The 27393-nt window shown below is 38.1% G+C and overlaps 1 protein-coding gene across 2 annotated transcripts in view; it reads left to right on the forward strand.

Moving 5' to 3' along the window:
* VGLL4 (vestigial like family member 4) overlaps positions 1–27393 on the forward strand; it is a 91066-nt gene that overhangs the window by 9230 nt on the left and 54443 nt on the right. The gene's annotated exons all lie outside the window — the stretch shown is intronic.

Here is a 27393-nt window from a genome sequence, read left to right on the forward strand (position 1 = left end):
AGCTTCTGTGCATAAACTCATCTTTTAAGATGAATTCGGCTTTTCTTCTTTTGGTCTCTGTTCTGTTTTTCTGTATATACTTTTCAAAAAGTAATTGCCTTGACAGAATTGATTTACTGCTGTTGATAATCAGCTTACTGAAGTAATTGCAAAGTAAACAATCACAATGTATTTGGACAGGCAGTCCCAAATAGGCAAGATAACAGTAGCTTGCTCTTTCAGAAGTTTGTAAAATGAAGGTTTTATACCTTGATGGGCTCTTTGGTATTACTGGCTCTTAGCTTTATAGTAGATATTGGTTTTGCTGTTCTTTCACGTTCACCTTGCTACTGCCTATGTACCAGGTTTTTACTGATCCCACTGTAGAAAGATGATGGTTTTGATTGCTACAGTTATTGACCGTTACTGGTAAAATGAACAGCAGTGGAAATCCTTGAGGAAATAATTTCAGCTGTGATTTTGACCTGGGGGATTCCTCTTGTAAACTAAGATATATATTTGTAGAAAAAACAAAAGCTTAAACTGTTTTCTCTTGATTGCTTTTCTAAAAAATATATTTTGAGTATGTATTCTCAGCGTTCTTAATCTTAAATGCATTCTTTTTGGTTAACTATTGCCTAAGACTCTAGTTCAATTTTGAGTTCCACCGAGTAGTAATGTTGGGCTGGATTTAGAGAATCCAGAGGAAGTCTGATTCAGTGCAACTTGCATGGGAGGAAGCTGATATGTATCTGGTTCTAATTTACATTCTTTTAGTCTTACCACTTAAACTTAATTAGATTTATGCCACTCTGCAGCTTCTAACTTATGCTGTCTCTGAGTTTGTCCTGTTGTTGTGTGTATTGTACGCAGAGAATGCTGTAGTATGAAAAGCTGCTAAAAGGAAGAAATGAGTAGTCCAGACTAGTCACTGAACTTGCACTTTTTTTGTGTCAGCTTTTGTGGAAATGGCATCAGCCAGGCTTCACTCTGCATTGCAGAGGAGGCTAACAGCTCAAAGTTAGTATTAATCTTGAATTTAACAATTATCCTTGAGCTTTCCATTGAAGCGCCCGGCACGCCGCTCTTGGAGTTCTAGCAGAGGTCCTCTCTGTATTTCTGTATCCTCTATCCACTTTGTCTAACAAAATTATACGTAAGTTTCTAATACTCCAGTCATGACCAGGAGTGCCATAATTGCTTTTTGTTGTTGGGTTTTTGTCTTTAAATCAGATTACTTTCAGATACTCGGTATGTTATACTTCAGTGATGATATTTGTTTTTAAGTAATATATACAGGTAATTTTATTATTGATTCATTAAAAAAAATAATCCAGTGGGTTATTTTTGACACTTCTAATGATATCATGAAGTTTCCTGCTTCCAAAGTTCTGAATAAGCATTTCAGATTAATTTCGTTTTTGAAATATTTCTGACACAGAGTTTTTTATTTTTGTGCTGGAATAGAAATTTGTCTAATAAGTAACTCCTGATGCCTTTTGTGCATTTTATGGTCAAAATTTTATGCTATTTTTTTGAATAGAGAGCAAAGGAAAGGTAGCTATATGCTATCCTGACATGACAATGCCACCAAGTAACTAGTGGTTAGATTGCACTTGTGAAATGATAAATAAAACTAGTGGAAAAAATAAGTTGAATCATCTTAAGAAGTATTTGTCAAATGTTCTCATCTAAGCTATACGCCATGTAAGATTTGAAAACTGTTAATTTGCCACTTTTTAAAGATCATTTTAAGCAATTAAGATACCCATTTTAACTATAATATCTCAAAATTATTCCTCTTCAAAGTAGTTCACGATTACAGTATTTATAAGAAAAGTAAATGTAGTCTCTAACACTTCTCTGTCATCTAGTGTGAGTGCATAATGCATATAAAATATTTTTTGAAGTTAGATTGCATTTGCTGCTACACAAGGTACAAAGCTAGCTGAAGTTGTTAGTGGTCTCTTATTCATATGTATCAATAATTTTCCCTACTTCTTTTTCTGAAGGTGTTAGTGCTATTTGTACACAAACCCTTGATCCTCTTGCAGACATCTTAAATTGCAAACTTTCGCACCCTGATATGCTTTCATCCCATCTCAACCACAACTTCAAACTAATTTATATAAATCAGCAGCTTTCGACTGCGTTTACTGAATCCAAGCAGTGCAAATACAGGTTCTTCTTAAAAAACAAGGTGTATTTCCTGAAGTTGGTAGGTATTTAATGTTATTCTTGTTTATCTGGGTGTATTCGGAAGAGGAACATTACCAGTATTTATGAATTTAGTTCATTCTAACATGAAGGATCCTCTTATCTCTGCAGGCACTCACTGCAGTGACAAGTAATATAGAAGTGTCTTAGTGTACATACAAATCACACTGTTTAAAACAAATACATTTAAACTTCCCAGCACTTAAAGAAATGAATGAGACATACACCCATGTAGATTTCCCAGAATGGTTATTGGTTTCTTAAACAAATGTGTCCTTGAGGTTTTTTTTGGTTTGTGGTTTGGGTTTTTTTTGTGTGTGGTTTTTTTTTTTTTTTTTTTGCAGCTGCAGCTATGTCAAGAAGAAAGGTTGACCTTCATTAGTATGTTAGCACTATTTATTGCTTTTATTCGCATCTCTGTTTTATTTCATGAACTCTACTATATACTGTATTTCAACAGCTCCCAGTCTAAATAATTCTGCACTTGTTATCAGAGAAAATTTATGAAACTCCTTTGGTTAACTACTGTGTCATGCAAATGAGTAATTATTAAGAAGAAACGATTATTGTAATTTTGTATTTGTAATTATTAGCACTGTGATGTGAGCAATTATTTAAGCTTATGGTATACTGGATCTGTGCTTAAAAAAACCTAAACAAAACAAGCTGAACAAAAGAAGACAGACACTCCTTTGGAGGTGATAACAGTTAAAGGAGAAGAGAAAGATATTGCCTAATGGAGTTCATTGTTTACTTCTTGTCCAAACTTGGCCTTCCATTTCAGTGGAAGGAAAGCATACAATGATGCAATTATTAGCCAGTCCTCTCGAAGGCTTGCCACTAATGGCTTACTTGTCAATAGTGAAGGGAAAGGCTATAGGAAGTCTGCGCTGTTTACGAGCAGCTGTTCAGTGCCAGACTAGGTAATGTGCAACTATTTTATCTGTAAGTGGCATCTGTAAGGTTTTGCCAGGTTTTTTTCAGTGCTTCAGAAGTGGGCTCTGTATGAAGTGAACATCTGTAAGATCTGTGTACGTATGCTGCCTTTTTAACGTTATTGTGGCCGGAAGCCTTACCCAATATTGGCTGTTGTACAATTGCAAAAATCAAGTTTACAATGAGATGCTTGATATGACTCATTACTCTTCTGTTCCTCTTCTTTTGCTATACAATTCTTCCTGAGGTTGTACTGATTTCTCATATGTTCAGGATTTTAGCTGGCTATTTTTAGAAGACCACAGTATAAGCTGGTAGTATTTAAGTAAAGACAAAGAATTACTGAAAATACAGTTTTTCTTCCCATACTTGTGTTGAACAGCAAGTGTTCAAACATTACGAAGAGTTATAATTTTGTGTTTATCTCATATAAAAATTAAGGATTTGTGAACTTGTCTTTCAGTTATAAACGGTGTTTTAAAAGCATAATCCTGTAACTGAGAAAATAGTGAAGGAAAAATGCTAATAAGGACTTGCACTTGCAGAATGTGTTGAAAGCACTGTGTACTCAGCCTGTGCTGATTTTATAGTAACACTTAACTTACACTTCCCTCTAATATGCAAGTTCATTTCAAGATTATGGGAATGAATGAGAAAAAACATGTTGTTTCTCACTCTCTCAGGGTATTATAGTGAAAAGTCTGTTGCTGGCAAACAAGAAAATATACTTCCGCAAGGAAATGAAAGGTTTGGAAACAGCTAATAAATGGCACAATAAAGTCCTGGGTAATAGCTTTGCATTCTAATGCCTTGTACCAGAGCCATACCTACTGAATTGTGTTGAATTTGTTTTTTTTAATTTAATTGAATTGAACTATGTTTTTAAAAACTAATACAGGACTACATTATTAAAAAAAAAAAGTGATCTTTGATCAAGCCATGCTTCTTGCACATGTGCCATCAGTCGCATGTGTCATCCTTGTACGCATGGAAGCCTGTAACTGCTATTCCTCACTTCTTGCCTGTGAACACTCTTACTGTTTGGCAACAGCTTCTTTTATGTGGTTTAGTTTAATCCACTTCAGATAACTAAGCTAGACCATACAGTTGATATTTCTAGTACGAAGAATTACTGTGCTTTAAAATCCCTGCCCTAATCAACTTTGTAATAAAATCCTCATGTAGACAAGACCTACAAATCAATTTTTACTGTTCTTCCTTCGTATCAATCAGTTCAGTTAGGAGAATTACCATCTCATAATTAGTAAATTTACAATGATTAGTTGTTTTGGATAGCTGATCCTGAAAAAGATACTACTTTAAGGCTAAGTTGAGAACAATGCATTATTTTTTAACACTCTTGATGAGGATGATGACTCTGTAAGCTTATTGTCTTTAAATACAAAACAAGCGATATTTGTAGTAGAGTTAGACCTGAATGTTGATGTTCATGTTGAAGATATTAATGATAAAATATTTCTAGCATCACCAGGACTTCTCATCTACACTATTTGTTTTGTAAATTTATAGCAAATTATGGGCAGTGAGCCTAAGGCAGGTTTTAATATCAATGTTTGCAGAAGTGTAAATAGCTTCCATCCTATTGTGTAAACACTTAAATCAGCATTTTATTATTATAAAAAATATTTAAGATCCTGCAGGTTTTTTGACTGACTAAAAGTGAGGAATTGCATGGAGCTTGCTGTATGAATGTAATTAGTACAAAGAGAGCCTCAGCGATCAGTTTCATTTGAGTTTGCTTGAGGGGGGATGGTTCTAAAGATTCATCTGCTTCAGTAAAATGGGCAACAGCAATAGCACTTTTACACAGAAGTGTGATACCATCGTCTTGTCTTGTGACTTGGCGTTTGTATTTCGGACATATATGTGTGAATGAAAATAGCAGATCTTGTAACAAAGAAATAAATGGAGGAAGTCTTAGCTGCATGCTGTAGCAAAGGTATTTCAGCATTACTCCTCATTTATGGAACATTTGTTTTAGGGGCGGAAGGGAATTGAATTGGTTCAGTAAGGGCAATGTGGAGCATGTTTAAATTTCTTCTCAAATCTAAAATGTGTTTGTTGTACCAAACCTTAATTCTCATGTAGGCTGTTTTGATGGTAAGCTATTTCCCCTTCATGCTAGGAATGTGTCCCTGGTAATAGGTATAATACACTTAATAGTTTAGTACATCACCACTTCTCCATTTTGTGTTCGTTGTTTTGCCATTATTTCTGGAGTTTGTGATTATTTTTCTCACTGTTGATGTTGAGAATGTTAACGTTATCTGTAGTACTCGGTGCTGTACAAACACAAGGGAGAAGGTAGTCCCTGTTCTCAAGACAGACTGTCAAGGGCGGGAAGCAGAGCTCTGAGGTGACACGGGGCTGCTTCTGGTTAGCCAGCGAGTCAGCAGTGGAGGTGGATTTTCTGATTCTGATTCCGAGTTGTAACACCTTATTCACCACGCTGCTGATGCCAATAGCTTCTATCGAACCCTGAGCTCCAGTGGTGTGCCAAGCAACCTGGCCAAAAAAGTCCTAACAGGGTTTGATGCCATTGACACTGCTGCTGCCGTGAAAGTGGAATTCAGCGGGTAGGCAGTACTTCTCCTTTCTGCTTGCCACTTTTGGAATATTCGGGAAATAAAATGGTTATTGTCTTTTAAGGTAGCTCATAGCTGCACCATCAAATTGCTCATAGGGTAACTATCCTGAAGAAATTCTTTGCTTTGAAGAGTGTCATGCTCATTTCTGTTCCTTTACCTGGGCAAGCTGGCAGTCATTATAGATAACTGATATCTTGAGGTAACTGATACAGATATACTCATGTCTTTGGGTTTTTTCCCCAATTTAGGCTAGATAAAAATCTCTCCTATAATGTAAAAGTTGTATTTGATGCTTCTAAAAATCTTGCTTCCTGTGACTTTCAGGACGACTCCTGTAAATAGAGGGAGTAATTTTTGATCTTAACCGCCTACTTTTTGTTTTGTAGGACAATACTTGCTGAAATCCTGCTTGGCTAGGTTGGGGTCAACACAACCACATTAACCCAGATTTTTCTTCGGCGTTCTGTAAATAAATTTAATAGTATTTGGTATGGGTGTTGTTTTTCAGTGCTTTCAAAGTTCAGGGATTTTTAATCAGGGTTTGTAAAATCTTGGATGTCTCTTATTAACCAGCCCAGGCCAACCTTTCATTTAGAGCTTGACTCCTTCGGAAGACTTTTCCCTTGTTGGGTTGAAAGGAGCGTAAGAAGTGCTTCAGGATTGTTTCTTTTATGAAAATAAGTGGACTTTCCACATGGATGTTTGTTTCTTCTTTTATGGTAAATTAAAATATTGATTTGGTTGTCTTTCTACCAAGTTGGCTGTTGCATGAATGTGTGTGTTGGTTCAGAGAAGAGGCAGATATTTGATATAGACGAAGAGTTAGGTCTTGAAAATTAGAGGTATGTTTAGACTTCGGTGTTTTGCAGCTCAGTTTAATATATTGAATTCTTTAATTGCAGAAATTAATGCACAATTAAGTAAATTGTAATAGCTGTTACGAATTAAGCTCTGACCACAAGCACAGTTGCTATCTGTGATGTCTAGCAAAAGAGAAACTTAGGTTTTCTGGAGGAAAAGCTAATTTCTAAGAAGCAGTATCAGCAAAAATCTATGTTTGTAATCCCTCAACAGCTATGAGAGGTATTTAAAAGTACGTTTGTCACGCAGTAATTTACATAACATTTGATCAATGGTGGGGAAGAGAGTGAGTTAGTTTTGCAGTGATATTCGTGGCATAAATAATCTTTTTTTTTTTATTTTTACTGAAATGTGGAAAAGTGTGGAAGTGTGATATTTCACTTTGGTAATAACGGGATGGAAAAATTGTGGTTCAATCATTGAATCATCTGTTGTTGCTGTATGAATACCAAAAGCTTTAAATAATAAACCTTTCTGAATAATACCATGCATAGTGTTCTGCTTTTAAATTTATGAACCATACAGACCAGAGAATACTAATAACTTCTGTGTGTTAATCTGGTTTTTAGTAAAATACCTGAATGGCTGAATTCCTGACCTTCTGCTTTTTGTCTTTCAAAAACCTTTAGCTGTTTGTATCCGTCAGTATTTCACGGCACAGGGTAGCTTCCTGCAGATCGTGTCAGGGCCATTTCATCATTTTCAGGGCTTTCTTGAAAGTAGGAGTGTTAAGTAGGATAACTAGTTGTTTGGGATGTTTTGTTTAGGAAAAATAAAATAAAAAAATATTCTTACCTCCAGAAATCTTCGCCATTTTTTCTCAAAGTTTATTGTAGCAAGAAAATAAACAATGAGTAGAGTTATGTTTTCAACCTGTTAAATAGGCTGGAAAATGGGGCAATTGTCTGCTTGGTGCCTAGATGTATTTTAATAGCAGTAGAACACCATTAGTATAATCAGTGGAGTGATGGTAATGCCTTCAGGAACAAAAGTGTCTAAACATTTTTTTCGAATTGATTTTAAAAAACATTTGCAGGAGGTTCAGCTGCCACCAGTTTGTAAACATGCTGTAGCATCCTTCAGCATACCAGATGTTTCTACCCGGGCTGCGCTAGCTGAGCAAATAGGCTGCTTGGAGTTCCTGGGCAATGTCCGCCAGACAATATGTCTTTTCTTTCTGAATCCTTTTTAGCTAATTGGTGATAAAATAGTTGCAGTGATTGGTGGCATTGCCTGCAAGTAAATGATGTTTACAGAAACAGTATCTCTTTAAATGTTGTTTGGCAAATGGAGGGGAAGGAATCTTTTTACTAGACTGGAATTTGTCATCAGATACCAACCATTGCTCTGAAAATTGCAGCTGACTGAATACCATATTGTTAAGCATGAGAGCACATACGTAACCGTATGGAATGCATCAATGCACATGCTTCTGAATGATTGTAGTTTCTGAAATGCTATACCTGGAACTTTGTGCTCCATTTGCCCATTTTGCAATAATATATATTTGTTGTATCCTGAATTCTGAAAGAATGCAGGGAAATTATTCAGTCATTGGGTTCTCTGTGTTAAGTTTTCTGGTGGTGACTGAAACTAGGTAAATGGACTAGTTTTATGCAGCTAGGCAGAATATATTAGCATGTGAAAATCTGTCCATTCTTCATGTGGTAAATATTATGTGGCTTTTTTCACTAAAAAAAACAACAACCCAACAAACAAACCCAAGAAAAAAAATTCTTCCTTAATCGGGAATACTGCAGGCTGACTTGTGAAATGCAGGGTGCTTTCCCAGCATGTTCTTTCCACATCTTTAAGAGCCCAGAGATTCAGAACAAGCTTGGAAATGTCAGTGTCACACATGAAAAGCTAGTGTTCATAAGGGGCAGAATTCATAAGAGCAAAGGAGTTAAATTTCAGAAATACTTTGGATTAGGTGGATTTACTGTTGTTTATCTATTTTTCCTTGCTCAATTTTTTTTGTAGGTACTTATTTCAGCACTTTATTGGTGTGTCTGGAAAGGTTAGAAATAGTGCTTTACAACCGCCCGTAGCCATGCTGTCCCTCCCCTTGCTCAGGGTCTACCCACCAGATGCCATACATTCTGGAGTGACTGTAATTCATTTTCCAGATGGCAAAGCAGGGCTTTTTGAGAAAGAGAAGGTCTTTGGTGCAACGTAGTGATTCTTAGTTTTGTTTATGCAGGCAGGCAAATCTAGAGGTACCTTTTTCTGTAAGCAAATGAAGAGATTTAATAAAGGAGTGAGTAAACTTTGTGTTTAGTTAGCATTTTAAAAACCCTCTGCTGAAAAAAAAGTTGATTTTCATTAAATACATAGTTTTTACACATACACAGTATGTTAAAACAGTGTTGTAAAGTCCATTCTTTTAGCAATGCAGTGTTAAAATTGAGGTGGTCTTGTACGATCTTTACTCCTTTTTCAGTTATACAGTCGTTAGTGAAATGATCATAGAATATTTACAGTTCTGTTGTAAATAGAAATATGCAAGTTCTTAGTTAATGAGCATATGTTTGGTATTTTATTTTCCCTTGTGGGGAACCCAGACTTTATTTATGGTATGCTGTTCAAATTCTGACCTGAAGGAAGAGGGATTGGAACATGGGTTTTCCAGTCCAAGATGAGTGTCCTAATTAATGGCGTATGAAATAAAAGGAGGATACAGTCAATTATCACACGTTTTTACTAACTCATGCCTTTTGTTCTGTTGTTTAAGAAAAGAGGGGGAAAAAAAAAACAACCCAAAACAAAAGCAGCAATACTTTGTTTCAGGCTGAAGAGAACATATTTCTTCCCCAAGAAGCAAACATCAAAATTACTTTTCATTTTTCCCCTCTTTTGCTGCTGAACAGAAAATCAGTTGTGTGGGCATGATTCTGGATAAAAATCTGCTATGCAGCTATAAACAATGTCACTACAGAAACTTCTGTCATCCGTAAGCTTAAAAGGAGAAATGCTTCTTATTTAGCAAATTGAAGAGTGAAGGGTGATTTATTACTCTCCTCTGATTTTATTTTTTTCCCTTCTGTTCTGATTTTAAACTTAATGACACATTCATTGAAAGGTCCCCAAAACACTGCTATTACAAGAGTATTTTTGTCCATCCACTACAACAGTATTGTATTAGGTGATAATGCTTTCACAACACTGGCATTAAGTTTGCTTTAGATATTTATTGCTCTGCAAGAGAGAGAAATTATAGGCAATAGTTGGACAGAAATTCTTTTGTGTGTTCTTGTTTTGAATCTAATAATTTTAGTACATGCACTAGGCTTAGTGTTCCTGAAACTGTGGCAATAGCAGTAACTGCTTTTATTTTCTGGGCCATGCCCATGTTATTGGTTTGGTTTGTGTGAAAACATCTGTGTATTACAGTTATAACTTTATTACTATAAATCTCTGGCCTGTGTTTGCTTTCTTTAGAGCCGGATATATCTGGCTCATAACAGTGAGAAGTGACAGCTCATCTGTGGCTCCATCTGCCTGTCTCTCTTTAGCGTTTTTGTATCTTAATGCACCTCTTGCTTAGCCTGACCTGGAAAGCATTTGATTGTATAAACATACAAAGATGTTACTTTTTGCCTCTGACCAAACCTCCAAATTATGAGATAAATTAAGGACTTCTTCGAGTAGTTTTTACCCTCAGAGATATCTCATCAGTAGACAAATAGTGGTTTTCGAGTAGTGGTCTAGGTTTCCAATGCGTTAAAAGTTCCGCAGCGTTGGCCTCTGGTTGAAATCTGTGATTCTCCCGTGCAGGGGTCTCAGTCTTTGCGAGGATTTCAGAACATATTTATTGCATAATGCTGGCATTTAACATAATTATATTGTTTATTTTTTTATCTACCCAAACTGTTCTTTTATTTCAAAATGATGAGCTCTGTTTTTAGAAGTACGGTTGAATTGTTAATTAGCTTTAAATGTATTAACATTTATAGTAGTCCTTAATAAAATTGTTTATAAATGGACCATATTATTGTTCTCAAAATATGTGAGAAACTTAAGAGGAAGAATGTCATTTTTTGATGTTTGAGTATGAAGGAAAGTAATGGGCTTTCTTTTTCTTCTGAAAAACTCTTTTTCTGTGGAAAGGAAAAGTAATTTGGACATTTTCAGTCTATCCTTTTTACAAAACTCCAGATTTTTTTTTTTTTAGTAGAATGATAGGTAACTAATCTCAACAGGAACCTCTGAGCTGTCTGACTCTTCTTGACTGAAGTAGTTGATAGACTTTATCTGAGTTAATAGCAATAACTGGTTGCATGAATATCTTGTGGTTCCATGAGGCATGGGTCAGCTGCCTTAATCCCTTTGACTGAACTTCTCATGACTCTCAACAGATGTTTTGCCTTTAAAGGTCAGTTTAACTTTCTGACCAGACCAGCTCCTGGCTTCCCAGAGCATGCCAACATAGTTAAGAACTGGAATGTAGTTTGACATCAGGAATGAAATTTCACGAATTTCTTTTTCACTTCCTTAGTTATTCAACCAAATCTCACGATACCCACTTTTGTAACAACTGGCAGAGCATATTTTAAAAAGATAATACAATGTCAGAAGACAAAGATTATGAATCATAAGAATGTGTTGGTAGTTCGAATAGTTGAAGGCAGAATCATTGAAGTTCCAAGTAGTGTAATTTTGTAATGTTTACTTGTATTACAATAGGCTGTGCTAGACATTGAAAAATATGCAGAATTGAATTTCCACCCAAAATGTATGGTATGCATATTTGTGATGCTAAAAACGGCCACAGAAGATTGGTCAATGAATGGAATCAAAACGCATTCTTGAAAATGGAAGTGGCAAGAACAATTTGCCCCTCGGAAGACTGGAGAACGGCATGAAGCTTCAGCACGTTGTAAGCTCTCAGCAGGAAACTGTTGGGTCTTAAAATTAGAAATATTTGTATCATAGCGTATTTTCAGGAGGAGTCATAATCTGCTTCTCTGTTAGAATATGAAATCTGTTTAACCACAGCAGAATTATGCTCTTGTGACTGGCCAAAGTCTGTAGTAGGTATTTCAGGGGAAGTTTTCTCTGAGCCATGAGCAGTTACTTGATGGCTCACACCTGAAGTATGCCAGTTTAGCCTGTCCAGCGTAACTGCTGGGATGTCATATGGACGGTGAAACTGTTGGGATTCCTGCAAGGATCTGGTGACTTTGTTTCATAGATTGATTGTGGATTATGTGAAAGAACGTGTAGTAGGGATGTGTGTGTGAATTACTGCTCTGCTTATGATGCTCAATAATACGAGTATTTATTCTGTGATGTAATTTACAATGTCATTTGGCATATGTGTATAAGTTTTGTCAATCTACTGTATCAAAATTTCAGTATATAATCACCACTATTAAAATAGTAATTAAGTAAAATAATCCTGCACAATACCAGTTTCTCAGCCAGCAGCTTTGCTGGAGGGTTCAAGATCTCTATTGCATTCAGGAAAGGCAAAAATTACTGTGTTTCTCCATCTAATTCTCCATCCAAAACTTTAGATCCTACTATAGGTAGAGAAGGAGCACACAAATTGGAACACCCACATGACAACTACAGCGTCACGCAGAAATAATAAGTTGGGTCTTATTTAGCTGCCTTTGTTCTTGTGTGCTTCCAGTATAGATCTCCCTAGCTAGACTGTTGGGGTTTTTTTTTATGGTGATCTATTGATATTTGTATGCATACGTCTGTGTGATCTTTTGATAATCTGGGAGGTCTATTTTTAAGTTATTTTTCTTTTTACTTCTCAGAAGCAGGACATAGTGGTATTATGAGCTGTTCCACTGACCTTAATTCAATCACGTTAATGCTACTGTCTTTCTGCTTTCAATCATACCCACATATTAATTAGTAATGAGAAGAAGACTGTGACAATAGAAAAATGTAGGTCTTCACTACTGCTTCTGGCTATTCACTCCGAACAATCACTGAACTGTTCAAACATGTGCCCTTAACGCTCTTGCTCTCCTTACCTATTTCAGTTATTAATAACAGTAGATTTGTACTTCCTGGTAGCACACCAGTCATTTTGAGTCACTTCTTTTAAAAGAGGATAGATATGCCCTTGCTGCCTTGCATGCAGTATTGTACTAGAAAGAAAATTGAGATTAAGGGGCCAGCAGAGGATGAGTATGGTAAGTCCAGAGTTCTTTATGGAGTGGCAGAGATGGACTTTCTGGTGGAACAGAGTAGTGATCCCTCAGGTGATCTCCAGCAGAGTGTAACACTGGCGGGATCTGCCTGGGGGAATGTGTGTGTGCCGCTCACGAGCAGAGGTCCAGGCTAGGTCTTCTGGCCGAAATGCAAGGCAAGATGTCCTAGCAGTTACGCTAGACTTTGTGACGGTTAGCAAAAGCTGAAAGGTGAAATTTTGTGGCTGAAATTGCATGTTCCTTGAAGTAAATGGAAAATATTTATTCAAATGATGCTACTTTGTGACTTCTTTTCCTTTGACTGTTACTACAAAAAAAACCCCATAATTAATTTCTCCAGTAGGTGTAGAATTCCTGTTTTTTCTTATGAGAATAGAAGCTATGGTATAAATGAGAATATTTTTAAAGTCGTCTGTTTCATTTACTTACTGATTTTCATTACCTGTTGCAAGCTGCAGCTGCTGATTGTTAATGTTACCTGTGAGAATTCAGCAATACGTGGCCTTGATTTTTGGCTGTTACCTTCTTTCAAGCGCTATGGTTGCCAGCTTCTTCTAACCAGGGTATTTAGTATTGTTGTTGCCCATGCTCGATGCAATGCCTTGATAATTGCTTGGAATTTCTACCAGAATAGAAATAGTCAGAAGTGCCTTTCTGCCAAAACTATTTTACCTTTTTCTGAATAAGTTTAATAATTTCTTTTGCATTTGTATCTATAGCTCACCCAGCCACTCATTCTTGAATGTCCAAAAAAAGGATAAGTTTGTCACTAACGTGTCATTTCCTTCTTGGTTACTTGTCTTATCATTATGTGAGTTACTTCATGGTGTGCCAAAACTCCAGTAGAGCTGTGTTATCTTTTAAAGAAATTTTGGATTCTCTTTGTCTCCCATATTGGAGAAGAAATCTTGGCTTTTTACTGCATTCTAGTAAAATGCTGTGTCTCAACATTTAAAGGCGAACGTATCTAACCGGAATTTAAAATAAAAATAATGTTTCATTGGAGAGCTCTCTCTCTTAGATAGTTTCCCCTCCATAATCTTAAGGGTTTTTTTTTATTTCTCTCTAACCCAGAACTGCAGTTTCTCTGTTTGAATCCTCTCACAGTGAAGGTCGCTGCTAGTAGACAGACTTGGGTACTTGCTTAGTATTCCACATGTAATTCTGGGAAAACTCAAGGTTCTGTTTTCCTGACACAACAAAAATGAATGAATCTGCACTGTACGCTTTGTTTTAAGCATGGTGATTGCTAAATGGTGTTTCTAAACAACTGTGTCAGGAAACTGTGTGAATTATTTTCTGGTGTGGTTGTACAGAATGATTACAAACAATTTAAAAAGAGGTTGAAAAAGCAACTAAAAAGCATCTCTGCATGCTGTCACTGTAAGGAGCGAAGCCATCTGTAACCTTGTGCAGTATCAAATTTTATTTTAGACTGTGAAAACAAATAGGCTATCTTTTGATTAACATCAGTTTCCTCCGTTTCTCTCCCAAAGTTACCCATATGTCTTTTAACAAGGCCAGCCTGTATTAATGATTTCCGACTGTCCAGCAGCTGGCATGAGCTGGAGGAGTACTGGGACTTCTGTGTGGTGTTTGAGGAGGGGGCTGTCTAGGAATGCTCGGTTCACCGACGGTTTGTTGAGCCCGTCATTTCTCTTTGCGTCATTCTCTGTTCTAGGAGAACATACTTTCCAATGGTACTGGTAAGATTTTAAAGAAGTTTACTTTTTTTCTTCAGACCTTCTCTGATAATTTTCTTAATCATTGTTTTATGAAAAGATGTGGCAGATTTGGAAGATTCAGAAAGAGTATATGCTAATCTCTAGGTTGTAATGATTTCTTCTGGTTTTTTTCTTAGATTAGCAATGTCAAAGTATTGGTCCTGATAGTTTGAAATTTAATTAGCTTTCTGTAGATATTCTTTATTTATGCTTGTGTCGCTGAGAGTAGAATTTTGGTTTGAGGTGTGTTGTATTTCTTGGTTTGTTTTGGTTTTGCTCTAAGCCACTGTTTAAATACAATCATATGGAGGAAAATATTTACGCACCTGTATTCCTTTAAAAAAAAAAAAAAAAAAAAAAGAAACAGAACAAAAAGGATTTGTTGTTTATTGTGACCCAGGAACAGCTTTTAGAGGGTTCCTATTTGTGTAAAAAGTGTGATAGTCAAATATGCCTGTGCATTCAGACTGAGATGATATGATGATCGAAAAATAATGATCAAATGCTCATATTTAGGGGCCACTGCCAGCTGTTTCTGAACAAAAATTGTTGCAAATCCAGAAAAATTAGTGAATATTGATAAACAGTTTACAAGTTTTGATCCTGAGAGGGACTGGGGACATGTGTTGTAGCGTATGTATATAATCACCAGCAGGATATCTTAGGGTCCCAGGCTGGACACCAGCTAAACTGCTGCTCACCCTGTGTCCTGGCAGCTGCAGGAGGCAGCCGCATGTGCAAGGCTGCACGCACGTTGGTATTTTTTGCATAATTCTTCACATGAGGTGTGCATGTGTGAGCGCGCTGCATTCATTCATAATCCCTATGCCAATTGTTTTGTGCCCTGCAGAACATGAAAATAAGTTCTGGTATTTGTGATAAGCATATCAGATCCTTTTTCAGAATTAGCCCTCTGTGTTCTCTGAGGTCTGTCTTTTCTTTCTACCTGCCATCATGGAAGCAATGTTGTGTGGTTACTCTTTTGTTCTTTGTGTATGTGGGTAATAGATTGCAAGCTGAAAATTAATGTACAACGTATTGTTGGAATTAGGATCCATGGGCTAACTGTTTAATTAAATGTTCAATGTGCGTTGGTGTCCTTATGCTTTTGGGGTTTGCATAGTTGTAAGGAAATCCACTTAATGTCATTTGTGAAGTAACCGACATTAATTTCAAGAAATTGCACTGAAATTAATTGTATTAATGTAATTAAATATTTAAAATATTTAATGTTTTTATCCAATTATTTTATTTTTAGTGTTTCTTCTGCATTTTGCTGAAACAGCAAGAAATAATTTGAAGGTTTTTTTTTCAGTGGAGAAGGTACCCTAGAACAGTGGACCAGAGGTTTGTGTCATCAGCTTTGACTGAAAGGTACCTCCCTGCAACTTGATAGCTGCTCTTCTGAAGGTAGATTGCTAGCAGTGAGTGACAGATATGGTGAGAGATGTAGTAAAATGAGGGTGGAGGAATTATAAGGCTGTCCTGTGTCAGTACATTCTTAGCGCATTTAGGTTTCTTTGCAGTGGTGTGAATTGTTTTAGCTTGTAATTCGTAAGAGTTTAGGTATATAAATATTTTATAAGGCATAATAGCCAGGTCATTCTGAAGTAAATGTACAAGAAGAAAACTGGAAAAGCACAGAGAATTCTGTAGAGAATTAAGCTGGAAGTTGGGGGGTGGAGAGAAAGGAATTGATGACTAAAAATATCCTTTAAGAGCTGCAACAGTATTTCTTGAAATTTGCTACAGTCATATTTGAGCTGATAACTGTTTTTTTTCAGACTGTAGGGTTTGGTTTTGCCACTATACAGTGAAGTAGGTATGGAATCTGTTATGATATAAATAACTTCACTGGTGCAATGTTAGACAAATACGAGGGATAAAATTAACACAGTGCAACATGGTGGCTGTTCAGTTTTTGCTGAATTTCATATAGCAGCTTTGATTTCCTTGGTTTATAGATTGCCAGACTACTGATAGTTTTGATCTGGTAGCTCACTGTTTTCTTGAAGCCATTTTATACCATGTATGCAGTGCACACATAACTAGAACGTCAATCCTAACTTCGCTTACATCTGTGCAGAAAAACTTTAACTAAAGCATAATCATGCTTTTAATGAGAGTTGTCCAAGTGGCCACAGGCTTTAGGCTAAACTTCAAACGAGTGTTAGTCACCGTTTGCATGATAGATCAGTGTATTTCTTCATTAAAAGCTGTTCCTGTGGAAAGTAGCAGGAATTGCTGCCTTGCACAAGTATCGGTTAGGCTTTTCTTTCCCAGGCGTGGGTTGGAGATGCTTGCCTCCCAACAATGTTACTGAGTAGTTTTTGGCGATTTATTCTCTGAGGCCAAGTCAGCATTTCTGCTGAGGATGTTATTTTTTTTCTGATTCCTTTCCACCATGCACATTGAGACAGGCAGGGTTCTCCACAGCTGCAGAGCAATCAGAATTTATTTATTTAAACGGTTGGATACTGGTGCCATATCCCCTCCCAGTTTGTTCTCAGTTTTAGGCTGTGTACAGATGTTCTATCAATTTTACTTGGAAATCAATGCAAAAAAAATTGTGGAACTGTTGCTTATGGACCCTTATGATGACAAAGTAGTATCAGTTCAGAGTTTACTCATATGGTTAAGACAGGCTACATCAATATACAACCATTTTAATTGCTTCAAGCCTTCATAGGGCTTACTGCAGTTGAATCCAATGAGATCAGGAATAAACTTTTTAGTTGGCACATTAGAGGGGTATACATGTAAGTGTGTGAGGACAGGAACTTGATGTTTCTATTAGATTTTGTATGTGCTTATTTTATTTGGGCAGCCTCGCTGTCATCTGCTGACATTCTGCACTTAGAGCTCTCCTATCTAGAATCACTGTCTTGCTGAGTTTATGGTAAACAGTATTACACAAGTTCTTGCACTGGCATTCAAAGATACAGAATTTATTTTGAATGTTTGTTATGCAACACGGTTAAATGAGCTGTATAATTTTTTAAAATAATAATTTCTTTCCTCAAACATTTGCAAATTATTGGATATATAATTACCTCTGATACTGCTCAGATAGCATTCCTGATATTTAATTCCCAGCCAACTGCTGTGCAGGCTGGTGTGGCTAATTGGTTTCTTTGAGATTGTCTTCACTACACACACATTCCTGACACAAATTTCACCTTCAAGCAAGCAAAGGAAACTGAAATCAAATAGGCTTTAACCTGAGTTGGTTGGCCTGTCTGGGAGTGCGGATTAAAGCCTAAATTAGCATAACTCCTGTAATACCAAAACTGTGTTGCTCAAATAGGATTCTGTAACGCGCTGGCCATCTCTTGTGTTAGTCTGACTGCAGAGAAGTTTCAGTCATCATAGACAGTTACCAACTCCTCTGAAACCGTAAGAGCTTTGAGTGTTCAATATTTGTTAAGCTTCAGGAAAAAGTGGTGTACAAAAATGAACTACTACTGCCCATCAGTAAGTAAGAATGGTCTGGGAATAGTGACCACAGTGCAAGTAGTGTGTGACTGCTAGTTCGTGAAAATCATGCTGGACGTTGAAAATTCATGTTTCGCGTGTACATGTTTGTGTTCAGAGAAAAATGGAGGAATGTAGAGACGATATATAGCTTGTCAGAGACGGAATTTCATGGTGGTATAAAATTTATATAGAAATAACAGAGAGCAGTTTTGACAGGGAATAATGTGTTAGTCTGCTGTTTTACCCTGGCAGTTTGGTTGGTCTGTTGTTTTATGATATTGATAATGTGACTTGTGGCATATCTGCTGCAGTCTGACAAAATGGGAAGCGCTTACAGGCTTTTGAGTTGGAAAGATTAATCCTTTAGGAAAATGGGCAGGCACAGCTTCAGCACGCTGTTTGTGTTCTTCAGGCTACCCCATGAAGGTACTTTTCGCTGAGGAAGTGATATGTACACGTGGGGAGCTATGTTGGTATGAATATGTGATATAACTCTGATGGTATGTTTCCCTTTGTAGCTGAATCCTGCTGATGAGAAGTCTGCAAGGTGAACTTTGATCTTGGGATCATCTGTACTGCAGATTTTTTACCAAGGCTGTGATCTTGCCAATGCTATTCCCATGAACAGTATTGTGAAACTCTAATTAATATGATGTATGGGGATATGGAGTCTTCATTTTGACTAGCTTTCTTGTATTTCATCTTGCCAGAGTCAGACATACCTCAATTTAAATGCAAAGAATCTGTGAAGGGACATCTTTCTGAGAATAAAGTCGGACTGCTTTTTTCTAGCTTAAGTTAAGAACCACGTTGTGCTCACTGAGATGTGTGGAGGTTCACAAGAAGAATCCAAGAGTGTTAGAAGACACACAATTCAACCAGTTTCCCAAGGGCTGTCCACGGCAACATTTTAGTTGATGCAGTGCAAGGCTTGCAGATCAGGACTTACAGGCAGGAACTAGCTGCCTTCACTCACTTTTATGAATCTAGTTGACTTTGCAGAGGGTAAACGCGTGCTGCGCTTAACTGTGTGAAGATCAGATCTTCTCCCTCGTGGTCCCTGGGAGAATGTGAACTCCACCAGTATTCTTTCTGGGAATTTCTAATTTCTACCATTTTCCAGTTCCTTTTCATATATTTCATTAAGAGGAATAATACAGTTGTATATTTTATTTGTTTGTTTCCTGATGACTGAGTTAATGTCTTGATCTTCTTGTAGGCAATATTTAGAGAAGGTATTCCCTCCTCAGAATAACAATTTGGCACTATTAACATCCCCTGTCATCCAAAACTGAAGAGGGTGGCTTGCAGAATGAACACGGTCTGGAGTAAGGAGAAAGAGGTAGGCATTCTACAAGAAATGTGTAATACCAGGATTCCTTTAATAAAGTTTCTTCACTGGCTGGCTGGCTTGTGACTTTTTAAATACATTGTCAGTAAATTAACAGGTCAGACAGGTTCTGCCTGAAAAGAATATACAGACCAAGAATTCTTTCACGTTTAATTACTAGAGTGGATGAAAGCAAGGTGTGGTCTTTGGCCCAGCGCAGAGAGTCAGGAACTGACTAGCTTCTATGCCCTTAGGTAAATCTCATCTTCCTGCCTTGATTTCTCCAGCTGTGCTATAGGTGTGACACTTGCCCCAGGAGGAAACTGAGTATATTCATTTTTGCAGGGTTCCTGGGAGATAGAAATTCTACGCATGCAGTATTTCTAAAATTTTATCTGTGTTAGATGTTAGAAAATCAATCTTTTTAATAAACATTTAAAAAGAAAAATACTGATTGCGTGGCTTCAGTTTAGTGTAGTTGCATTCTTCCTTCGCTTTGTGGAAAGTAACCTGAAAATGCCCTCTTAGGACCTCTGTCATGATCATTTCCATACAGTAATTTCTTCAGTTTGGTGTTATGGGTGTCTCAGTATCTCACTTCAGAGAGAGTGTAAGATAGCAAATTTGTCCCAAGACACAAAATACCTAAATGATTGAGTGCATTTGATGAATGAGGCACCTTAAGAAGAAAACATATTGTTGTAACAGTATTTATCCATCTACACTGTTATTAAAGTTTTTGTGTCTGCCAAACCCGGACATTTTAGCCCTTCAAGATTGGCCTTCAGAATTGTTCAGTTAGTAAGTTTTCACTGCTTTCTAGTTTTGAGCTTTTGGACTCGCATTGTCACACAGTTTACGAGTCTTTGTTTATCTGTTAGAATTGAAAGCTTAAAAAATAAAAATAAATTGTGTGCAATGTCTTCAGATGCCCTTGGGAGAAATGGGGCTTTAAGTAAGAAAAACATCAGTATTGCAAAACTTTGCAATATTATGGAGTTGCAACATAAAGAACATGGGGGAAAAAAGGGGCAAGGTCACTGCTAGGGTCTAGTTTTTCAGTAGTGAAGTCTCCTTATTTCACTTATTTAAATGGTCTGTTATCATATTTGGAAATACGAGACTTAAATACTGTTCTGGGCACATCAGAATTTTGTTCTGTTCAGCCCAGCACTGTTGTATCTCTGCAATACTTGACTTTTCTTAAGACATGCATATGAAATACTTGAAAATCCTCTTCAGCTCCTGTGCCATAGGTTTAAATTGTTAGTTATTCATCCATGTAGCTTGTGATTTGCATTGCATGTGATGGCAAGTTTGGGCAGGCGTGTGTGATATCACTGTAGAGAAGGGTTTAGCTGCTCTCTCCAGCTGTAGAAGAGCGCTCTCGCCCTGCCCTCGAGCTGGTTTGGTAAGTGCACGCTGTCAGGTCCTTTTGGCAGAGCAACATACAAGCCAAGGAAAACATGTTGGGAGTTGAAGCTGGGGCTGGTTGCACAGCTAGGCAGAGGACAGCTGGAACATAGTTTGTCTTTGTGTAGAGACCTCACGTTTTGGGTCGCCTTTTTTCTCCAGATACAGCTTCACCACTTAGATATTTAAATCCACAAGCAAAATGGCTATCAGAGGAAGGACTCAAAGAGATGAACTACTGGGAAACGGAGGCTGTTGACTGGTTTTGTTGCATTTGTCTTTTAATTGCAAATAGTTGTCATTGTTCTTTGTAGGCTACAACATGTGCATAGACATCACAGGGGTTTATTACTTGGTGTGACAAATACATTCTGACTTAGAGGAGATGCAGTGAATTGTTTCACTAATCTCCTCCCACTGTAGCCTGTAGGATTAATTTTGGCGGGGGGGCGATATTTGCTTTGCTTTCTTTGATACTTCTTTGATACAGGACCTTAATGTTGTTTCATGAAGGATTTGATTTATGCATGTGCAGATCAAAAATTGGAAAAGAACAATAGTTTGAATTCTTCTTGTTTTAAACAGTTTCTAAATTTCTTGTTCTTATTCCACTGAGCAGCATTGTCAAAAGTGTATTTTAAAATACTTTTGAGAACATGGAATGATTTAGTGGACTATCTGCTTAAATAAAGTGGTGATAAATAATATTAGGCATGCCCCCCCAAAAGGAAAATAGGTCATCAGCTCTCTTGAACTAAGCTGTATATTGCTGAGGCTTTACTTACTTGTTTCTTTATTTTTAATTAAGCCAACAGCACGCATGGGAGAATGTATTTCACATCAGTTCTGTTTTAATAAACTGAAGCAATGCTGGTATAACGAATAGTGAGCCTGGTTTTTAGAAGTCATTATCGGTACACATGTATGTGTACATATACATGTATGTACATCTCCTGTAACTTCACACAGAATGAGTTACCCATTTTCAAAAATAGGTTCAGATAGGGAATAATAAGGAAAAAGAGAAATATTTTCTCTGTATTTAAAAACCCCATTAATTCTGGTGCCCTTCTGTTCTGGAGGAGAGATCTGAAGCCTGACCTTTGCATCCTTTCTGCTACCCATGTAAAGATCTGTTTCCCAAGAAACTCCGAGGTGGTAGCACCTGCATTTTGAACGTTTCTGCCTGCACTGAATGCGCTGCTGCTGACGGTGCGGGGGGCTGCCGGGGCTGCAGCGCTGGCCCAGGCCCTGGCCACGCAGAAGGAGCTGCCTGGCTTGGCCACGTCTCCAGCACCCAACGCCTCCGCTGCGGGATCCGGGGCCGCAAGGGGGAAAAGCGGACCAAGGTGAGGTGTCAGAGCAGAGGGGGTGTGTTTTGGAAGGCAGGAATGGATGTTGGCAGGAGAATATGGGAACTGGGACTGGTTGGGCAAGAGTTTGGGACAAGTAGGTACTAGTGGAAGAGTATTGGAGATGAACATGGGAGTCGGAGAATAGGACTAGCTGCGGGAGAGGAGCGAGCCTGGCATCAGAGGTCAGACCCCAGGCAGAGAGGGCGAGACGATGAGTTGAAAAGGGGACAAGATGAAAGGGGCTGGTAAGCATTTTGCCTGTTTGGCAGCTATAAGTAGTTCAGCCTCACTGGTAATTCTTGTGGGTACCAACTAGTTCTGGGGGGTAGTGGGGATAGTGCTGGTGGGCGGTTCTTTTCTTCTTAACTTGCCCTGTTAGGAAAATAATATGTACTGAAATACTGTGGTGAAGTCTGAAATCTTAAAGATGATGATTAAATTCAGCTTCTATGTTAAAGATGTATGGTATAGAGCACTCTCTACCAGAAGCTATTTTTTATGGAAGGCCTTAGTCTTGTTTCCTGAGAGGGATGGTGCCCACTGAAAGGCCTATTTAATCTTTGAGTGTTTTTTTTTCCACATTGCTTAGTGTGGAGCCTAGACTTTATTTTCTGCCCACTATTCAAACAGAGCTCAACAGGCAGGCTTATTCAATTCCTTGTAGGTTTCTGTATGGCACTTAGCACTGTACTGCCAAAATGCTTCATAAACTTTTAATTAATCTTTACGACACCTCTTTGATATGGTTCAGTTCAATCATTATTCGGGACCAGAGCCAGTAAATCTTTCTTTACACAAAATGAGGTGATGTCCTGTGGGAATCAAACGTGATTGTGCAGTTACACAACAGTGTAAGCATTGCAAAGCAGTGTTACCCCAAAAAAAACCTTTTCCTGGTGTTTTTTAACGTGCGAGTGTTTTATTTTTACAATCATTGTGATACTCTTTGAACATTTTTGTATGTTAAAAATCATATGTAACATTATTTATCCTGAAAACAGCTTCCCAAGACATGTAATGGAAAGAGTAGAACATCTCCAGCTCAGGATTTTTAGAATTTTGTTTTGTTATGTTTTGTAACCTTTTTGCTGCTACTTTTAAAACAAAACCAAAGAAAACCAGCTCAGCAAAGAATACTAGCAAAACCAGCCTTCATTCTGGTATGTGCATGTGCATTTTGGTGCCATGTAGTTCTCAGAGCAGTTTAGCCGGGGCTGCTCACACAGGTTGGAGTCATGCTTCTAGACTGATTACCAAGACTGACATAAACACAGTTATGCTGAATATTAAGGTTTCAAACTGAGAGCCTTTGATTTTGAGGATACAGTGTCATACCTTCGTGCATGGTTTAAATGCTTGTCGGTGCATGTTGTGTCTATTTGTCTCTTCATTTATCATCGTTCCAACAAATCAGCAATTTAGACCGATGATATGACTCCTCATTTAATTGCCCTGACCCAGCCTGAGCAGTCATTTTCATATGACAGTTGAATTTCTCTAACTTCTGGAAACAACGAGCCCAGAATTTTTGGCAATAATGTGACTTTATGGTAGTTAGCTCGGCCCACCCTCCTACAGCTGATGGTTTTTTTTTCTTGCTTGGGAGCTGGGATTTAGCTGTAGGGGAATTTTATCTCCAGTGGAGTCTCTGTCAGAAGGAGATGCTCGGACCATTAGAACCCCTTTCTGTTTAGCCACCAGTCCTGTCACGAAATAATACCTTTTTTACCCTCTTATCTTGAAGGAGGAGTACATAGACTCCACTACCCCCTGGATGACTGCCTTTTGATGAGCGCTTTGGGAAGAAGATGGTACCTTACCGAATTAGTAGTGGCAACATTGCTTATCTTGGGTCCCTATTCCTGTAGCTGAGAGGACCTGTAGCTCAGGAGAAAGGAAATAAAAGGTCAAGAGGCAAAGGACCAAGGCAGAGAGAGATAAGGTGGTACAAAGCTGAAAGCGTCATCTGCCATTTCATTCTAGGATATCGACACCCCATGATCACGTATCTTTTGGAATTTTGTGTGCTTAGGCCTGTCCTGCTGGTCCAGGGTTGGGAGTAACCAGAGCTAGAGCAGCCTGGCAGCTGCAGCTGGGATAGAGGTGAAAAGTCGGAGTGAATTTTAAGACCTGGATTACAAAGTATTAGCTTCGGGAAGGGCTGCGAGGTTGTGGTGTGAGAGAGGATGGGAGGCTCTGGGCTGACTGATAAGTTGAGGCTCGTGAGAAAAGTCGGTGCTTAGTGCGGGGTGGAATTTAGGGCAGGTGGAGAACATACCTTCAGTAAGGGTGTTGAGATTGCTGGAAGGAGAGAAAGAAGCCTGTAGGCAAGTGAGAGGGGATGTTAAGATGGGAAACACTTTCAAAGGCTGAGGAAATGTTGAGGACATTGTGGAGTATTTGTCTTGTTTGGGAAGCACTGAGTTTCAGGAATTGACGGGGTGGTGGGTATGAGTCTTGGGAAAAGACCTGACGTGCCCATATGTCTGCATGCCCAAGTCCTTTGTTGTTGTTAAAAATTTGGTAATTCTGATCCTTTCCTCTATAGCTCTGTCTGTTCTCCTCCGTAATTGGGGTTAAGCCTGCGTGTTCCTGCTGACCCGCAGCTGAGCTATGGCAGTGACATCCAGCTGGCTGCCACCAAGCTGAATGTTCTTCTGGCTCTTCCCCAAGTGGTGACATTCACTGTGGTCAGCCTCCTCTCCCTGCCTGTTGGCAAAGCACAGGAGTGCAGTTACCTTTGAGGACTCTGGCTGTCTTTGAAATGTGATTGAAACTTGCTCGCTATTTCAAATTTTGGGGTAAGGAGTGTGACAGGAGCTATGGTTGCGTGACAAATGTTTTCCTTGAAAACCCGATTAAAACAAGCAAGTGATTGAAAATGGCAAAGCTTTGTGCCATGGTAGTGTTCGCTCTCACATTACTACAGCATTTGTCTGTGATTCCGCATAGCATTGAGTAGAGTCTGTGGCACGGGCAGCATTCATCAAATGGAAATTTTGACTTCTTGATGGTAAATCAGAAGCTAACGTTTGGTTTTAAAATGCCCTCTTTAGCACTGTAGCTTGGAAGCCCCATGTTGCTGTTACACTTCCCACGCTGTGCAGTGGTCTCTTCTATTAAAGCTGGTGAGTGATCGTGGTGACCACTGTGTTCCCTAAGAAAAGAAGGCTAGTGCCAGCTGGGCGGGGATGGGGGGGGGGCGATGTGAAATACGTGTAAATATCATTCCCAAGACTTTGCTGTGTTGTCAGAAAGCTGGAAGTTAGCAACAATTAAAATAAGTGTCTTTTTGAATGTAAAATGTGGAAAAAATATTCAAACCTTCTTGTTTCTGTTTTTTTGGGGTGAAAAAAATCAAAAGCACAGTAAGAAGACTAGCGGTTTCCATTGAAAAATAGTTTTGATGGAGAATTTGGTTTGATTTTGAGACTATAAATGGCCTTTCTGGAAGGAAGAATGCCTTACCTTGTGTACCTGTAGAATTGGAAATGATAACTTTGATCCATTGGAAAAAGTAGGGGTTTGGCTTGCTATCATGTCACAGCATTCGCTGTCAGTACTTGTCAAGGCTTGAGAGCATGGACTTTTGAAGCTCGTGTTTGTGTTTTGGAACAGGGAGGGCTGACGACTTTTGAAATGTTTTCCCTTATTAAGGGGATGATGGGGGTGTTACTTCTTTATTTCCGAGACCTGTGAATTTGTACTTACGGACAGTGAGGGCATTCTCTGTAGTAGCTAGTGGTATTAATACCATTTTTAACGTGCCCCATCTGTGTTACGCAATACTACTACAGTTAAACATATTCTGTATTGTATTGCTACTCTAAACAATGCAAGGGCAATCAATACCTTGAGAGCAGATCGTGGTGGTCTTTTTTCATGTTATCTCCTACTCTGTACAGAGGGCAATAGATCCACCAGCATCTTCAGCAAAGGTGCTGTTCTCTGGGTGGCTGGATTTTTTTGTGAGCACTGCAATTTGGGTTAAGTGACTGTGTGTTTAGGGGTTTGGTTTGGTTTGATTTGGGTGGGGTTTTTTGGGTTTTGGTTTTTTGTTGTTTGTTTTTTGGTGGGGTAAAATAATTTATTAAAGACAGATGTTTTTTTTATATAGTAGAGAACAAGACCCCCCATTGGAAAAGAATAGTCTTAGAACTTGAATGAAATTTAATTTTAATTTAATGTAGTAGGTTGCAAGTTATATAATAGGGTTCTGTAATAAGTACTTATTAACATTTTCGTCCTAATGTTTAGGATAAGTAATTACTTTAATGTTTAAAAGCCAAAATTAATTTTTCTATAACAAAAGCTGTTACTGATTTTACTGCATGGTTCTTAGCAAGATAGCATTGGGCTTCATGGTTTGCTCTCATTTATACGGTTGTTACGTGTGTTGCCTGTAAGAGTCTCTAACTCCGTCTTTGTGCAAGCAATGTCAACTCCGCACACTTCAGTAGATTTACATACATTGACATCTAAGTTGAATGAGGCCCTGTGAGCATATCTTATGTCTCACCCAGCTAGCTATAAAGGGGAAATCTTTTCAAGGACTTTAGCGATCTGAGAGCTCTTTGCTTTATTTCTAAGCCCTGTAATTAGTGGTTTCTTGAAACTGGATTTGCTGCTTCCCAGAGCTGAAGGATATGCACAGTAATTTTGAAATCCAGCCTCTAAACATGGTCTGGCTCTTAACTATTCTAAGTAAAAAGTATTTTAGATGCCTGCGCATCAAGCTGACTTAAATTGACTTTTTTTTCTTTACGGACTTTTTATTTTTTTTCTCCTTTTTTTCTTTTTTCTTCTTCTCATTTCTCATATAGAAAAAAATAGTATTTTCTTTGCCCTGTTAACACAATATTAGAGCATGGCAAAGTTAACACTTCACTGTTTGCATCTGGAGGCTGATGGTGTTGGAGACTTTGTAGTTCAAGATAAATTATGTTTGTGACTATCATCAACCCTTCAGAAATTTAAATGTGCGTGCAAATTACAGGAAAGATTATCGGGAACAATTTTTCAGCCTAGATAAACTAACTAGATTTATCTGTTATATATTCTAGCTGTATTTTTGAAGTGTTCTCAGCCCAGCTTAAGAGACTTAAAAGGAGAAAAATACTGGCAAATTCTGAATTGTGAGGTACTACTGAGAAATGAAAAGTATTCTTGGTAAACCTGATTTTCCTAGCCTGCTGTTCAGTTTGAGTAAGCAGTCAAAGAATGAGGTCAAGATAAATCAGGTGCTATTGTACACTTTTCTCGTTTGTATTTCACCTCGTAGAACTTGGAAGTGGTCACCTGGTTCACTGCCTGCGCTGC

Source organism: Falco biarmicus, chromosome 4, assembly GCF_023638135.1.
Source record: "Falco biarmicus isolate bFalBia1 chromosome 4, bFalBia1.pri, whole genome shotgun sequence".
Taxonomy (NCBI): Eukaryota; Metazoa; Chordata; class Aves; order Falconiformes; family Falconidae; genus Falco; species Falco biarmicus.